We start from the raw sequence: 19,084 nt of genomic DNA on the forward strand, positions 1-19,084 counted from the left end.
GAGCCCAAACCATCTCGTCACTGGTTATCAAAGCAATCGTGCCGCATATGGCTTAAATAACAGAGGAGAGTGTCTTCTGTCAGCCATTTGGCAAATGCCTTCGAAGCCCTTGTTCACAGCCCACCTCATCTGGAAAGTCTTCCCAGACCTCCCAGGCAGAGATGCGTTGCTCGGTGCTCCCCGAGCATTAATTTCATTAAGCCCTCTTGGTGTTTCTCACACAGGCATTAGAGTTTTGGGTTTACCTGTCCTTCTTCCTCCCTAAATTGTAAGCCCCTTAAGGACAAGCAGAGGCAGATCAAGGGGTAGACAACTGGAAAGCGGACAAGACACCAAGCTTTGAGGAATGCTGATTCATCCCTGGAAATGTAATTGAGCTGAAGCGTCTTTGGTTCTGGTTGGGCCAATTTAGCTAGGATTCAACTTGCTCAGGTCCTCAAAGGAGAGCCCACCATCTCTACAGTGTCCATCCTTCTCATGTATGCCTCTCTGAAGGAGTATCCCTTTTCCTCTAAAACAGGCCTTCCCAATCTCAGCACTACTGGCATTTCTTTTTTAAGATTTTACTTTTTTTTTTTTTAATAATTATTCCTGTCGTGTTTTTTTTTAAAAGATTTTATTTATTTATTTGACAGAGAGAGATCACAAGTAGGCAGAGAGGCAGGCAGAGAGAGTGAGAGGGAAGAAGGCTCCCTGCCGAGCAGAGAGCCCGATGTGGGACTCGATCCCAGGACCCTGAGATCATGACCTGAGCCGAAGGCAGCGGCTTAAACCACTGAGCCACCCAGGCACCTAAGATTTTACTTTAAGTAATCTCTACACCCAACGTGGGGCTCAAACCCACAACCCAGAGATCAAGAGTCACATGTTCCATGGAGTAAGCCAGTTGGGAGCCCCTACTGGCATTTTGATTCAGATAATTCTTTGATGTGGGAGATACTCCTGTTCAGTGTCAATGTTTACTAGTATCCCTGGCCTTTACCAACTATTCCCTAGCATGACTAGTAAAAATGTATCCTCAGTTGCCAAATTTCCCTTGCCGGCAGGGGAGGGAGGGACTTCTCCAGCTGAGAACCACTGCTCTGAATGAGGGGTAAGCTAATTTATTTACAGATTATAGGGTTCATAGGCTTCACTCTTTGGCCTGAGTTACCACATGCCTAGACTTACCACAAGGCAGTGACTAGAGCATAACATTCATCTTTCTGTTTTCCCTGCAATTAGAAGCATCCTGGCCCATTAGCAGGTGCTTAAAAATGTTTTGTGAATGAATGAACCAATAAATAAGTAAATTGTGTGGAAGTAACTGTATTAATTAAAATATCGCCTGCAACAATACAGGAAGGTTTCTTCACAATAACAGTAGCTATTTCAATGGAGAAGCCGCTAGAATACCAAGCTGACTGCCAGAAATGATAAAGGAAGCCACTGAGTCAGGTATCTGGGAACACACGCAGCTGTTGCCAAAATAAAACTGGGACTGGAGTCAAGCATGCAAATCATTTAATCAGAGCTTCAAATACGACAAAGGACAAACCGAAGTTTCCAGGAATTTTAAGAAAAATGAAATACGATTTTTAAAGAGGCTCCCTACTTTGAGATGGTTAGGTTTTTTTTGTTGTTGTTGTTTGGTTGGTTGGTTTTTTCTTTTTGGGTTTTTTCTTGGTCTGGTTTAAAGTTCAGTTAGAAATAAATTAGCTAAGCAAGGATGGTTCATTGTACCATAAAATATCATCTCCTTTGTGCCTGCTCAATGACTTATCAGTGAATTTGCCCAGAAGGGCTCTGATGCCATTCTGGGAACAAATGACATCAGTCTGTCTGGATATTTCAACTGCCAGAGATAACAACTGTGAGTAAGGCATCCCCAGTTCTGACTTAAAAGTGCATAAAAACAGCAGCTAACGAAGTTCAAATAAAGGTATCATGATTCAAGAAAAGCTTCTGCATTCATTCCACATCTGAAAAGTTTGGTGATTGTATATACTGTCCATTTACCTCTTGGAATTTCCCTACCAGACTCCCTAAAGCAAAGCCAAATACAAACAACATAAGCCACATTTTCTAATTCAGTGGTTCTCTACCTATTTGGAGTTCAGATTCTTTTGAGATTAACAAAAATTACAAGGAAATATTTTTCCTTTAACAGTTGCACATGGATGCATCCATACACCAAATCTGTACATACATATCAAATCTGCAGGCACACACATAATTTGCACACTAACGTCATGTGGTTCAGGATTGCCAAGACTTCTCATGGATTCATGTTTAAGGACACCTACTCCAATGATGAAGGGCTTTCTGGTGGATACCTTCATCATATCTATTTCACCCTGTGACCCTGGTACCAGATAATCCTCTGAGGTAGGTAGTTTACCACCTGAGAACTTTAAGAACAAGAGAAAAAACAAAACTTGTTTTTCTTCACTTTTCTCGGCCCTCTGTTACATACAGGTATGCTTATCACACAAATACATAACAATCAGCCACCTTATCCTTCAAAGAAAGAGTATGAAGGGAGAAACAGGGAGGAAAATATAAAGAAAAAGCAAGAGGAAGAACATGAAATCTGCCTGGAAGAAAAATGACGTCTTAGGAAGTGAAGTTATTCATGGCTACAGAAAAGGAGCCAAGAAGATCCTCCATTTTTTCTTAACCACCAGCAAGCAATGCAGCCACATCTTCCTTCCACGGACATTTGTTGAATATTGATGGTGCACTAAGCATGCTGACATCTGGGTGTGCGGCAGCAAACGCAACAGAGCAGCACAAATGAAGACTCACTTGCTTTCACCTCAGTCTTAAGCTTTTCCAAATCATGTTGCTTAGGCAGCAGGGAAATAATGGATTCTTCACTATTTTTTTTTTTCAAATTTTGTCCACAGTACCTTTACAATGTTCTTTATTTCCTCAATGCTAAAATATATATAAGATTTTGTATTTGGCTCAATATCAGTGTATTGCATCTCTCAGCTGGCATTTCTTTAGAAACTAAGGAGTTACTCTTACCACAGGCTACAGCCTGCTTTTTCATCTTAAATGTTCTATCATAACAATGCCCCAGGCTAGTTGTAGACACAGCACTACAGAAGGACATCAGGTCTCCTGAGAAGCTGAGCTCTGCCACATGAAAAGTCCTACAGAGGAGGTCACCCTTAAGGAGTCAACTGACATAAAATGAATGTAAGCAGATTGGTCAGCATTTTTTTCCCCTAGATGATCAAAATCTGAAAGAAGCATCTGGAAAATGATAATATCTTTCATCACCACTTCATGTCTTGTCTACTTAGTCATTTTCCTAGACAGGAAAGAAATATGAACCATGGATGTTTTTCAAGGAAACAGCTTCAAGGATAGAGTCAAGCATTATTATGAATTAACCTAATAACTCAGCATTCCCACCAATACTGGAATATTGATATTATTCAGCAGAAAGCAGTGATTGGAATGAATAAGCATTTCCCAACTCAGTAACCTCAGTAATAAGCCAACACTTCATACCTCTGACTACATGCTAGACACTGTTGTGTGTACTTATAACTTCATTATATTAGTCACTTAATATTCTATATATTAATTGCATGAGTCATTATATTAAGTTAGCCCTTATAATATTTCCATGAAGTAGTGCAGTGAGTTAAACAGTATCTTCCCAAAATTCATGTCCACTTGCAAACTCAGGACATAAACATTATTTGGACATAGGATCTTTGCAGATATAATTAGCTAAGATGAGGTCAGACTGCATTCAAATGGGCCCTAAATACAATGACTGATGTCTTTGGAAGAAGAAAAGATATAGAAGTATAACGTCATTATGTTGTACACCTCAAACTAATATAATGTTGCATGTCAACTATGCCTCAAAGAAAAAGAAAAGAAAAGAAGAGACACACAGATACATAATAGAGAACATGTAAAGATATAGGAAGAGACTGGAAGTAGTTGACAATAAGATACACAATGCCAGGAGCCACCAGAAGCTGGAAGAGTCAAAGAAGAATAACACACCAGAGCCTTTGGAAGGAGTAGGGCCCTGTGGACACCTCGATTTTGGACTTTTGGCCTCCAGAACTATCAATCAATTCATTTCTATTGTTGTAAGTCACCAGGTTTGTGGTGGTTTGCTACGGTGACCCTAAGAACCATTACTAGCTCCATTTTACAGATGAGGAAAAGCAAGAGAAAGAATGCCTGATTTCCCCAGGGACACACAGCTTATGAATGGCAGGAATGCAAATCCAGACAGTCTGACTCCAGAATGCAAGCTGTTCATCACTACTTTAAGAAAAGGCTTAAGGTACCTGGGTGGCTCAGTCAGTTGAGTGTCCAGTTCTTGGATTTCCGCCCAGGTCATGATCTCAGGGTCCTGGGATCAAGCCCCGCGTCACACTCCAGCCTGCTTAAGATTCTCTCTCCGTCTTCCTCCGCCCCTCGAGCACCCACGCAAGCATGCATGTGTGCACCCCCCCTCTCTCTCAAGAAAGGGGGGGCTTAATAAGTGTTTGCTTAATAAGTGTTTGCTCCATAGTTTATGCTTGGAGACTCTCGCTTCACTCGTTCATTCATCTTCTATCCATCTCAGTCCATTCAATCATTAAATTAACTATGTAAGTACTTTCAGGTACAACGAACATTCCCGAGAACATATAATGCATCTGCCACTGCAACTAGGTACTAATGTTAGAGATGTGGGTCATAAATTCCTTTGATTTTCTTATTTTGATCTGAAGATCCCCAAATTTCCTAGCCACTCAGGTATACAACTTTGGTGTAAACCTTTTAACTGAGGTGTAATTGACATATCACATTAGTTTCAGGCATCCAAGGTCATGCTTGATATTTATATATATTGTAAAGGGATCACCACAAGAGTCTAGTTAACAATGGTCTCCATACACAGCTACAGATCATGTGTGTGTGCCTGTGTGAGAAATGAGAGATGTGAATCCTTGATTTCTTGTTTCTTCTTTATTTTCTCCCTCAGACTCTCTTCCAGAAAATGATGTGTATGCTTTCTATCAAATATTCTGTCTCCAGGGGGCTTTTATAGCTTTTATTTCCCCTTAAAAAGTATTTATCAGGGCACCTGGGTGGCTCAGTTGGTTGAGCATCTGACTTTGATTTCAGCTCAGGTCACGATCTCAGGGTTGTGAGATGGAGCCCTGAGTGGGGACCACATTCAGCAGGAGATCTGCTTGAGATTCTCTCTCTCCCTCTGTACCTCCCCCAACTCTTTCTCTAAAAACAATTTTTTTTTAAAGTACTTATCATAATAAGTATCATACATACAAAAGAATGCACGAAACATATATGAACGGTTTAGAGAAAAATAAGGAAAGAAACGCCGGCACACCCGGAAAACTCAAGAATGAAATTTACAAGCAGCTCTACGGACTTCGGATCAGTCCTTCCTTGACCAGCTCTCCAAAGGCATCCTCTGTTCCAGCTAATCATTCTCACAACTTTCCTCATAGTTTTCACATCCATGTAAACCTCTCTAACCAAAATACTATGTAGCTGACTGTCTCTGCATTCTCTGTAGGAGGAATCATACATTTGGATCCTTCTGTGACATGCCTCCTTTGTGTACTGTTCTATTTCTTGGAATCCTCCTTGCTGACATGTGTAACTGCAGCCCATTTATCACGGCGGCTGCAGAGGATTCCATTACGTGATTGTAACACAATCTATTTATCCACTGTGGGGTTGATGAATGTTTGAGTTGTTTCCAGTTTGGGTCTCCTACGAAGTGTGTTGCCGTGAACATTCTGGCCCCAGTCCCGGTGCACACAGGCCAGAATTTTTAAGGCATATACCTAGTATCGTAAATGCTGTGTCATTTGGTATGCATTAACTCAACTTTACTAGTTAAAGGCAAACTGTTTTTCAAAGTGATTGTACCAGGTTACACTTTCTGTGGTTGTGATTATTGATCATTTCATATTCCTTAGGAATTAATCTTTGGGGATTCTTTCAGGCCTGGGTTAACGATGCCACGCTCTGAAAAGGACTTTATGATTGCTCCTTCCAGTCGCCTCGAGGCACTATCAACCCAAGATTATTTTTAAAATAAATGCTTGCCTTGAGCGTTTTTTGCCTTTGTTTTAAAAGACTACACAGATAAATTTAGACTTCCAACTGGTATGGATAGGAGGGATACCTTGTGGTTACAAATTCTCAGGGAAGATTTTTTCCCCCCTTCCAGATGGTGATAAATTGAGACAGGGAAGTTTTTGCTACACTTTCTATGGTGTGGGTTTATTTCCTATCCACCTTTATATTGGGAGCTACACCCTTTGGGGCCCAGTTTATTAGGGGATCTCGTATTAAACTGTGCACTTTGGGCATGTTCGAGGCTTTATCTTCTGTACCCTGTGTTTATGCAGACAAGAGAAACTGGTTCTTGCTTTCATGTCATTTTACCTCTATAGAGCCCTTACTTTCTTTGTGTCAGCTTACAAATACATTTCAAAGGACTTACTTTTATCATTATCCTAACATCTTAGCTTTCCTTACAGCTGGAAGTACACTTAATGTTTTTTTAAGATTTTATTTGTTAGAGTGATAGACAGCACAAGCAGGCAGAGCAGCAGAGGGAGAGGGAGAAGCAGGTTCTCCACTGAGCAGGGAGCCTGATGTCAGGCTCAATCCCAGGACCCTGGGATCATGACCTGAGCCAAAGGCAGAGGCTTAACAGACTGAGCCACCCAGGTGCCCCCGCTTAACATTTTTCCCCATTCACCCTGCTCTAATTGCTCAGTTCAGACTCTAGCCTTGTAATGCCCAGATCATTCTAAAAACCTCTAGGAGGTTGTAGGCAGAACACGCCCCCTAGCTGAATATTCCAGAAGCACTGAACACTGTTCAGGAGCCACTGGGGATTCTGAGAAAATCATGACGAGAGATGCCAATTAAGAGACTTCACTAAGCATTTTATGTATGTAATTTTTATACATGCATTTTTAGTGTTTATTTCTTAAAAATTCAGTCAGGATAGGCAACTTCATGACAGAGGTGAAAAACTAACTTCTTAAAAGTAAGTGGCCTGCCCAAGGTCACATAGCTAATAAGTAAACAGCCAGAACTGAAAGCCATTACTACTTGAGAAAAGCCCAACCTCTCCCCTCTACGCCAGTGGCTCTGTGTGGCCCTAGAAGTAAAAAATCCTGAGATCAAGAGCGAGGCCGATTTCCTTATGCCTGTCTACAGCTTCACCCCAGGTAGATACACTGTTATCTGCTTTATCTGTAGATGTTTGAGGGCATGCTTCATTTGTAAGAATGCTTCTGCTCTTAAACCACAATATGCAACTGCTCTGGGATGGTCTGGGAGGCCCTTTAAAACCAGAGGCGAACAAGCACTTCCAGATTGAACTAAAAACACGAATGCTGATCTTGAAGGCAACCTAGACAGCTTTTTACCCCCCAAGGACTTATTATTTGTAGACAGGCCCCATAATTTCCTGGCACTGTGATGTCAGGCAGCGCATCCCTTTGCCAGTAATGCTGAGCACCAGCCCTCGGATCCCCTCCCCCATTAATAGACTCAGCGACTCAATCCTAGGCCCAGCTCCAATGTCACTTCACCTGTGCAATCCTCCTCCACAAACGCCACACGATCTCCCTCTCGGGGCTCCTACAGCACTTGGTCTGTTCTGCTCGGGTACAAGCTGTTTATCGAGATGGACTGTGATCTCTTGTAGGATAGGTCCTCGTCTTGTTAAGGGCTGCGTTCTACATAACAGAATCCCAGTAAATGCTGAATGAAGAAATGCTGACCCTTGTATGGACCAAGGCTCTCACCACTCCCCGAGGAGCAAACACCTACAGCAACTTAACTCGGAACCCAAACCGTCTGCTCTTTCTTACTATCGCTCCATTTCACCCGAAAAAGGTTAAGGGTCCAGGGACAGACCTGGGTTCTTCACACTTAAAGAGACGATAAAGGGGGCAGTGCTCAACGGGTCTGAGATTACTCTGGTTCCCTAATTCACCCTGGGCAGAGCACCCGATTTCTGTGATGCTTGCTGGGATCACCTGCAGAGGAATGTTGTTTGTTTTCCCGATTTCTGTGATGCTTGCTGGGATCACCTGCAGAGGAATGTTGTTTGTTTTAGCGATACCTGTCAGAAAGTTCGTGCAGGTGAGGTCTGCAATCTACTGTACTTTGTGACTCAGAAGACACTGAAGTGGCCTGGTATCTAAGAACATGGTCTCATGACCAACAACGATTGGACACCTATAATCTGTGGGGCATTTTCCATAGATTGCCCCAAATTCCTCTCACAGGGATGGGAAGTCTGCGTTCCCATCATCCACATTTACAAATCAGAAAGTCGGGTTAGGTAACTTACCCAAGGGCATTTTTCTAGAAACCGGCAGAGGCAAGATTCGAATTCATGTCTCCCTGGTTTTAGAACTCTGCCCTTAATCCCCACTCTTTCAGGCTTCCTTGGCTACATGCTCTAGAGTAATATAAAAAGGAAGAAGAACTTACATTCGTTGAGTAAAGAAGGAAAGAAAGAGCAAGAACATTTACTTAGAGTCATCAGAGTGACAGGTACTCTGTTAGGTTCTTTCTGGGTCCTGCTGGAGTGTGGTCATTGTTCTAACTGACATCTGTCCCTCACCTTTCCTTTTGTCAACACAGGATGGTGCTGGAATACAGACGCCCCCGCTCCGGCTGGTAATCAGTTGTGGTTTTCTTCCCACATGTTTATGCCAGTGGTCCTGGTTGTTGTAATTATGTCATTTAATTACATACTATTTAAAGTATAAAATAGTGTAGAGACAGGATATTTTTATGAAAACTAAATTAAATGCTTTGGAAAGACTTATTAGAAAGAAGTTTCCTAAAAATATTCCTGCTGAATCAGATATGAATGGGATGACGGTAAGAGACTAAAATAACAAGCAGAAGAATCCAGAAAGATTCTGTACTCACATTACTTCACCAATTGCTTTAATCTCAAGCTTTCCTTCGAAGAGACTGAAACCGGGACTCCTAGAAAGAGCATTTATGATATAGAAGGCCAAAGAGAGTTAACAGTCAGGGGATTCATGCTCAGAGAAAAACCTTCATCTTTATATCCACTTTGGGCAAATGGATGTATTTTCCTGTGACTCAGGGCAACAGTCAAATATTTATGAAATATACATACCTTTTAGCATTCCTGACTGATATTTAGTTTTTTAAAGTTAGCCAAATAACTACTGATACAAGTTTTGCTGAATAAAAGGCCTTCTGGTAATCATGCTTTCTACTTCTCAAGAAGTTAATTTCAAGAGGGTTCTCAGACACCTTTAATAAAGCTTCTAATAAACACCTCCGGAAGCATCATCGGCGGGGGCAGATCTAACAGACCAGAAGCATCACCAGGGGCGGGGCAGATCTAACAGACGTGTTGCCTGGCCATGCCTCAGAAAATACGGCCCAGGAGGAGCGCCGCTGTTACGATCTTCTCACACTGGGCGCCTGATTCAGATGTGAATGGCAGCACCAGCTACACAGACACGCCAGAAAATGGGTAAATCTGTTTACTTAAACCCACATTCTTAACTTCACTGTGGGCTTGTGCTAAAAGTGAAATCACAAGTCTGGATCTTCAAGGAGTCAATTATGTAGCTCTCCTGAGCAGTAAAACAGATCCTCAAAGTGGCTCTTGCATTTACTCCATCACTAGGACTGGGAGTTCGTAATCTGCACAGGGTTCGACATCGGGCAGCTCCGCAGTGATGTCAATTTGGCCTTGACTCTGAGGATACAGTTACTGCTTTCAGTGATCGTACAGTCTGGCCGTGCAGGCTGGAGCCGGCATGTGGGATGAGATTTTATGGTAGCAGAACCTACAGAAGACGATGAAGTCCACAGACGCTATTGAGAAAAGCCATTTCTACATACTGAATATGGCTGAACGGCTAAGAGGAGGAGAGGCAGGAATTCTAGAAGGGCCCCAGGAAGGGGGGGAAAGCAGAAAGGAGGGGCCCCTGGGCGGCTCAGTCAGTTAAGCATGAGTTAAGCTCAGGTCCTGATCCCAAGCATGGAGCTCCCCACACAGCTGGAAGGAAGCCTGCTTCTTCCTCTCCCTCTGACCATCTCCCTGGCTGGTGCTCTCGCTCTCTCTCTTAAATGAATAAATAAAATAAGAAGAAGGAGGAGGGGGAGGGGAAGCAGGAGGAGGGGGAGGAGGAGGAGGAGGAGGAGGAGGAGGAGGAGGGAGAAGAAAGGAAAAGTGAGCAGAGATATATAGAAATGGCAAGGTTTCAGGAATGGCAAATAAACAATTTCTACCGGAAAGGGGAGGCCCCTGGAAAGAATGGTAAAGGAGGGGTTCCTAGAAGGTTTGGAATGGCACTTAAATCCGACTTAACTTCATCATAAAGATATCAGTAGCCAGAGAAGGGTTTTGCAGAGTGGGAAGAAATCATTAGATCTATATTTTAGCCCAATTAATTGATAGCAGATTCATGTTGGAGAAAATGGAGACAAAAGGAGCTGTGGACCAATGCTTGTCAATCTATGATGCCTCAAGGATCTCCAGGGGAATATTTAAACAAATAAACAAACAAATAGACACTCAGGCCCCTACCTCCCAGAGGTTCCAGTGGTCTGAGATGGGACATTTTAATAGCTCAAATGAATCTAATGTGCCACCAGATGTGAGTGCCACTGAATTCGGTCACAATAAAATCATGGCTCTGTGTGACAAAGAAAGACAAGTAACATATGATTTCACTTATATGGAGCATCTAAAAACAGACGAACAAAGAAACAAACAAACAAAAACCAGACTCTTGAATACAGAGAAGAAACTGGTGGTTGCCAAGGGGGCATGTGGAGGGAATGGCAAATAGATAACGGGGACAAAGAGGTACAGACTTCCAGTTGCGGAATAAATGTTACAGCGATGGAAAGTATAGGCCTAGGAAATACAGTCAATAGTACTGTAATAACATTGTATGGTGACAGATGGTGACTATATTTATCTTGGTGAGCATAGCGTAATGGATAGAATTGGGGAATCAGTACGTTGTACACCTGAAGCTAATACAATATTGTATGTTAATTATACTTTGATTAAAAAAAGAAAAAATAGGGGCGCCTGGGTGGCTCAGTGGGTTAAAGCCTCTGCCTTCAGCTCAGGTCATGATCCCAGGGTCCCGGGATCGAGCCCCACGTAGGGCTCTCTGCTCAGCAGGGAGCCTGCTTCCCTTCCTCTCTCTCTGGCTGCCTCTCTGCCTACCTGTGATCTCTGTCTGTCAAATAAATAAATACATCTTTAAAAAAAGAAAAAAGAAAAACTATGGCTCTATGCGATATGGATATCTGGGGGCAACAGCAGGTGGAATGGCAAAGAAAGGAATGACGCGAGAGGCATTCTGAAGGTCTGCTGCCAGATTTTTAATTTCACTAAGACAATGTCTCAGATCTGCGTGCCAGATTTTTAAAATTTTGGCTTTCATGTTTGCCTCCCTCCCCTCCTTCTTACTCTTCTATACCCCCCGTTGAAAGCAAACTTTTATACCCAGAAACTACAGATGTCAGGCTGTTCTTGGTAGTATCAGACAGTAACTATTAGTGAATAAAGTAATACAGATTTGTAAATTATTCTCAGGCAGGAGGGGGATTTATAGAGCATGGGGGCTGCTTTTCAAAATCCCAAAGTCCTCTGTGCCACTGCTCCTTAGTCACTGATTTAATGTCAAGTACAGTTTTGAAATACAAGTGGAGCTGTTTCGCAGAATTTCTCAAAATCTAAGACTGATATGTTTATCTGGGATAAAACAATTTTGGACAGAAAAAAGTGGCTCAAGAGTCACATTCTTCCGAATGTTAGGCTTTGAGAGTAGACACAAAGCCATGGGGGTACCCAAGCATATGGGGGGAGGGGAGTGGTAACAAAGGAGGGATTTTTATTTTTTATTTATATTCTTACCCACTAGAGTAGAGCAGAATCGCAGTTTATACCTTGAGACATGGCCATTCAGATAGTTCCCAATCAAAGTTTCCAGATATTTGAGAGTAAGATATTATGTGCTGATATTTTATAGATCTCTTGCACAGTGACCTAATTCCTGACCAATTTCAAAAGAATGTGACGTATTGCGCAACCCACAACAACTGTGACATTCATGCAACAATCTGCCTCCTGTCATTAACAACCACAGATCCTTTGGTACTGGTTTTCTCCCCCACCCCCTCCCCCATGCCTCCAAGGGGTATTAGTTATCTCAGCAAGTAAGTCCTTTTTAGGTGTGTGTTTTGGGGGTGGGGTGCAGAGATCCTAAAAGGGAATTTTGTCTGTCAAGTGCTTGAAAAAAACTCGAACTGTTTTAGTTAGGGAAGATCTTGAGTTCCTAAGGTTTCTTTGTTACCTAGTTACTGGAGATACACCAGGGTTCTCCATCCATAAGTCAGCACTGGGAGGGGTGGGGGAGTTGGGGAGGGCTCAACAAGGCAGGAAAATGCTTCTAAAGGCTATCTGTGTTTGTCATCATCCCTATCAAAACCACCTGAAGGACCAGGGACTGTCTCCACAGATTCCTTCCCATTGCTACAAGGCTGCCTTTGTTTGTAAGGGCTTCGCTTGGAACTAACCTTAGTTCATCCCTGAAAATGAGGTCACTGTCCCTAACACATGTTAAGCATGGTTAGCATCTTTCCACCGGGCCCTTGGCCAGAAAGGCCCCTGCTGGTGCATATTTCAAATCTGCCAGGGCTCCTCTAACGCTGAAAGGCAAAACAACATTTCCATCTTTATCTTTACATAGAGGGGACTGGGAACCAGTTAAAAAAAATAAATACAGTGTTGGACGGCTTTTGTTTTCATAAAGACAGTGTTTTTAAGAGATTTACTTGGCTGTGCCGATAACAAATCCACTCTCGTCAAGTCTGTCCACTACGTTCTGGTTTACATCAAAAGGAAGACCCAGAATCCAGACCCCTTATAGTGTCTTTTCTCACCCAGAATTCAGAGACCTAAAAATTCTCTTGAAGACTGATTAGAAATAAAAATAAATACTGAGACGAAAGAGGTTTCCTATAGGGAGGGAAAAAAAGAAAGCAAACCAACACATGGAGTGTTGGTGGTGGGTGGGGAATTTCTAATACTCCTCAATGTGAAGTTGATTTGATTCAGCTGCAAAACAGGATTTATTTGGGTTTATCTGAAATTTTCTGGGACCATAAAATAAGATTATAACTTCCGTCTCAGGGGACACAAGACCATTTGTATCAGGGGAGGAGAGTTTTGTATATCCTAATATTTTGTGGTCAATAGAATAATCTTATGTTCTGATTCGTGGTAGCCTGGGACAGAATTTCAAACCAATTTCACTTACAACTTTCGTTTAAAAAACTTTCCTTACAGTATAGAATTTTAAGGTATCTTAGTGGGCTATGGGCACAGATTATGTCCTAACACTATTGTATATTAGGCAGAATGCTATAAATGATGTTAGGACTAGATAGTTTAGAACAGTTCAACTAAGTGACGAGTAAAGTCCTCCCTTTCCTAAAAGCTCCCTGATAATGGTGCAACGTGAAAGTACTCTTAGAGCTAAAAACAAGTAGCTTATTCCAAAATGAATAAAAATGGAAAAGTGTTAATAAAAGTTTCATTCTAGCCAGGGTGCTGAACATAAGACGTAGAAAGAGGTGTAGCTCCTTATCCAAAATATTCCTGAAGTTTAAAATGAAAACAAAATGAACTCTTCCCTTACTCCATTTTAGGACATTTTAGTATGGGGTGAGTTTGTCTTGGCAGAAGACTTGTAGGAGAATGCAATTATAGAGCCGGGACCCAGTAACCTTAAAATTCATAAACCATTTATCTTTTGTTACTCTGAAATACAAAGATCCAACAGAAATAAGTAAGCCTGGAAGACAGCCAGAGATGGAGAAATTATTTCTGAAATGTAGGTTTTCCAGGTGGATTCATTAACAGGCATGTTTAAAAACTCTGCTGTGTTTGGACATGTTTCTGGTTATCTCTTGGGATGAGAAAGCACAAGAGAAACGGTAATACGCTGTTTTGGAAAAAACAAGTCTATCCACAGCTCTCTCAGTGCTCAGCAACTCAACATAGAACAGCCCTGGAGAATTTTCCTTTTTTTTTTTTTTTTTTTTCTCTCCATCTTAAGCCACAAAGATGGACTATTAACACGAGGAAGATTTAACTCTTCTGAACATTTTAGTCATTTCCATTTCAGAGAATTATTGTCCCCATTGAATTAAAACAAGGATATAGCTGAATGTTGCATAAAGTAGTTAGAAGTTATTGTTGGTTCGTAATGTGTAAATGTTGTAGTTGCCAGGCTCTCCAAAACATATGACTGAAAGCCTTTTCCATTTGTCAGGCAAAAGGCTAGCGCTGAACAAAAAAAAAAAAAAAAAGGAGAGCCTCTAGCCTCTAGGGTCTTCCACCTTCTCATTATCAGTCATCCCTTCTCTTTTCTTGCTCTGCTTCATCTAGCCTGTCCGTCTCAATTATTTCCCACATGAACATGTCCTTTAAGAAATTCTTTCTTGCTTTCCCATGAGCGAGGCTGCCTATGAGATACTGGCGCCCGAACCTGTACTCCATTGCTCCCCCGGGGAAGTGGCTGTCTTACGAGAACAGGCTCTCTCACCCCTGGAAGGATCACTTGACCTGTACACCCCAACATGTCTTCATTTATAATTGTTAGAGCTGGGAGAGTAATTTAGGTAAGTGCCTTTGACTCACCTCAACGATATGTATTAAATAATCTCAAGAGACATAGCCCTGACCTAGTCAACTGGTAGGTAAAGATTCAATATAGTAATGATTGAATCTTAGTCTTAAAATATAGCTTTGTTTTGTATTATCAAAAAATTGTGCCTTTTAATTTTTCTAAAACACATTTTGGTTTTGGAGGGAGGATGAGGTTACCGCATCATCTCTATTGCAATAAATAAGAAACTGAAGCAAAAAGAGGTAGGATTTGCTTAACTACTTAGGAAATTGCTGAACACAGCAATCAGGATTCCTGGATTTTATGCTCTTCTCCCTACCTCATGGTACAAGAAGAAGGGACTGGTCAACAATCTTATGGTTTGAACTAGTATAAGGACTTGGCTGGAGATTCTCCTGCCAGACTCCAGTAAAAAATGAGACCTCCAAGGTGTGTGCACTGGTTCACCCTTCCTTTCCCCGAACTGTCTTCCATGTTGCAGCTCTCTACACAGTCATCTTGAGCATCCTGGGGCACGGAGATGAATCCACATGCCGTGAGTCCTGCCGCACAGATGAAGAGGGCTACGAGCAGCCAGCGTTGTCCCTTCAGCCATCAAATGAAACTGTTCTGAGCCCCCATGGGATAGTATTATGCAGCCGAAATTTGGGAGTCTGTGCGCACCTTTGTTTTGAAAACAAAAGGCGGGCCGTTGATGTATACCAGGCCCAACCACAACAAAGAACTGCGGAGTCCCTTAGAAACGCTCCTTGTAATAAGAAGGTACTGCGACTTATCACTTAGGAAATACAGAGCAGTTACTTCTGGCATTACGCATGGTGGGTTATATAAGACACATCAACTGTTTGGGATTTTTCCATTTATTTGGTATGTTATGAATCAGAACAGGGCTTCATGCCTAAGGATTCTTATTATGTAGGAGGCATTGGCGTGAGTCCTAAAATATTTAATCCAGCGAACTATTCACATCTTAAATATAGCAACTGAAAACAGTGATAAGCTAAAATTGGTCTAGGTATCAGGAGAAAAGAGAAAGTGTTTACTTGAATACATGAACATTTTTTTTACTTCCTTTTTCTTTCTGAGATTAGAAAATAAATAGCTTGGTTTTTAGTGTGGATAGACTTAATATTGTGAACATATGTAGTTTCTTCCACTGCACAAATATACTTTATGGGGTGGGGATCAGCCAGGCAATCACAATACACTGGACTTAGCTTCCTGGTCAGATAATTAGAGGTCCAGGGCTAAAAGCCCAGAGGAATTAAAGGGTGAGGCCCATGGCATCAGAGGGAGATGAAAGATTCTTGAATGTGTCATCCTAAAATGTTGTGTGCCAGCTGCTGTGGCCGGAACCTTGCTGGTATAGGAAACTATCTGCCTTCTTTGGGGGGCTCATGTGGAACACGGTTCCATATGGACTCTTATCAACATCGAGATACCAAAATGCTATGGCGCCTTCCATTTTAACTTTTCACTGCTACTCACATCTGTCATCAACAAAGGGATTTTAGAAGCCCTTGGCAAAAATATAGCTAAATAAGTTCTTACCCAAATGAATAAAAAATTTATTTTAAAATCAGTTTTGTTCACCAGTGGAGTCAGAGGTAGATGGGTAGGTTTACAGATAGGATGATTTTGGAATATTAAATAATCTCCAGGTGACATTTACATTTTCCTGGACAAGATTTGTAACTAGGAGACTTAACATCTTTACACTGAATGGAATAAAATGGAAGAGAGAGAGAAAAAGCACACAATGCCCAGACGTGCAAGAGGTCTCTTAAAAAGTACAATGAAAACACGTGGTAAAGATAAAGAAGGATGTTATTTTTTATTACTTAAAGTTTCACACAGAAGAGTAGACTTTATCTCAAAGTTAAGGTAACCACGGGAATGTGCAGTTGTAAGTAGTTACAAGGTGGCGGCTGACTTTGAAATGCCTGACTCTATTATAATCAGACGGCTAAGACGTACTGCAGGGATCACGGGAACAGAGAGTCATCTTTAAGAAGCTGCCCTTCATGTATGAAGACGAAGGTGCTAACTCAGGGGTAGAATATCATTTTAAGTTTTTGGAGATAGATCTAATCAATCAGTTTCTCTAATGATCTCAGAGTTCAAACTCTGAGGCCAAAATTCCTCCATTCAAAACAAGTCTCTACAATTTACAAACTGGGTATCTTTGGATAAGAGACTTAAACGCACTGTAGCTTGATTTACTCATCGTAAATGAGAAGAGCAGTAAAATTTACCATGTACAACTCTTGATAAAACTAAGGGAGTTAATATATGCAAAGCGCTAGAAATGGCCTGGCACACAGCTGACCTTTAATTAATACTATCTATTATTATCACCTTAAACATTTCTATTTTTTTTTTAAGAATTTTATTTATTTATTTGACAGACAGAGCTCACAAGTAGGCAGAGAGGCAGGCAGAGAGAGAGAGGAGGAAGCAGGCTCCCCGCTTGAGCAGAGAACCGACGCAGGGCTCGATCCCAGGACCCTGAGACCATGACCTGAGCCGAAGGCATCGGCTTTAACCCACTGAGCCACCCAGGCGCCCCTCACCTTAAACATTTCTTAAGTTAATTTTTTTTAGCTTGCTTGGCTATGGCTATTACCATAAAGAGTCAAGTGCACATAACTGATCACACAGGGACTGAACATATGAACTTGACCTTATTTGACCAATGCTTTCAGCAACTATGCTAGGCATACAAACCAGGCCAGAGAAGGTTCACGCCACATTCCGTCTAGATTAATGGTTCACAAACTTGTCTGTCTCAGGGTCCCTTTACACTCTTAAATACTATGGAGGATCTCCAAAGAGCTTTTGAATAAGAGTCTTATAACAATTGCTATTTACCGCCTTGGAGCATAAAACTAAGAATTAAACAAATATTTATTTTAAAATAATAACACACGCTTCTTTATATAACATAAAACATATATCTTATGGAAAATAGTGATATCTTCCAAACCAAACACAAAATGTGAGAAGATTGGTATTGTTTTACAGTTTGGCAATAATGCTTGACAATAGAAGATACTTAGATTCTTGAATTTACGTCTTCATTCAATCTCTGGCCATATGTTGTTTTGGTTGAAGTATGGGAAGGACGTACAGTCTCAGACAGATAATGTTGTGAGAACAGGAAGGACCTCCTAGGTACTCTGGGAGGGTCTCGGACCACACTTTGAGAGTGGCTGGTCTACAGCAAAGCTGTCACACCTACTTCACGGCACTAAGGCTGATTACCTTCCAACAGAAGAATTTAGGCAACAGGATTGAGTAGGAAGACAAAGTGGAAGGAAATGCAATGCTGCTATTTTTGCAAAGTACAGACCAGAAATTCTCTAACTGCTATCTATTTACTGTTTTTACTGTCAATAAAACTATGGATTCCCCCAACAGTTAAATATGCATTCATTGCCTCTTCACTACCTTGCTTTAACCTTCTTCCTATATAGGCTCTTTCCAAGTGTCCATGTCTACATGCACCAAATACTCTGACACTATGACACGTCTATGGTGGATAACGCCGTCCTCAGAACATCAACTGAACGCTCTTGGAAATGACACGTGAGAAATAAACAACCCATCTCATCGCAAGTCATGCTGCCATATCAGAAAAGATAACATGAAAATTCTTTATAGATAATTTGTCATTATTGTGTAAACACAATTATAGACACGAATCCTGTATTCTGGGAAACTTCTAGCCTGAAAATAATAATCTAATTTTAGTCCCTAAAATGCAAAGTTAGCTAGTACGGTTTCCTGTTTAAAATATTTTGGAATATTCAAATATTTAGAAACATTGTGCCTTATTGTAAGACTAAATGGTGACTAGAAGGCCAACATTTTTAAAATCTAGTTTACTAAATATTTTTTGCTTCTTTTTAGCCATATAGTATCACTTTATTTTCAATTTAATTCAAATATACTGTTGATGAGATGCTTAACATACTCTTTTGAGCAATTACTCTTGATGACAGGCTCTACTCTTCAGAGATAAGGATTCACTTAAAAATTTTTAACAAATACTTATTGAATGCTCAGTATGTGCCAGATTCTGATGATCAAAAGATGAGTAAGACACAGCCTGTGTTTAAAAAGCTACAGTATTCAAAGTATAATTTATCTTATTGACACAAGTATTTTCAAAATACAACAGAATAACTACTGAATTATTGAAACATATAAATCAATAATATATCAGAGTGATGCAGAATTAGAACACAATATAATCAAGAAGTTAAGACTATAATCTGACACATACCCAGATTTTACAAAACAATTTTTAACATTATTGACTTCTACTTTTTAAATTAGCTGCTTCACTCACTTGTCATTTG

The 19,084-nt window shown here is 41.0% G+C and overlaps 1 protein-coding gene across 4 annotated transcripts in view; it reads right to left on the reverse strand.

Moving 5' to 3' along the window:
* Positions 1 to 19,084, reverse strand: part of ANK3 (ankyrin 3) — a 687,858-nt gene that overhangs the window by 234,433 nt on the left and 434,341 nt on the right. The window lies entirely within an intron of this gene.

The sequence above is a fragment of the Meles meles genome, chromosome 13 (assembly GCF_922984935.1).
Source record: "Meles meles chromosome 13, mMelMel3.1 paternal haplotype, whole genome shotgun sequence".
NCBI lineage: Eukaryota > Metazoa > Chordata > Mammalia > Carnivora > Mustelidae > Meles > Meles meles.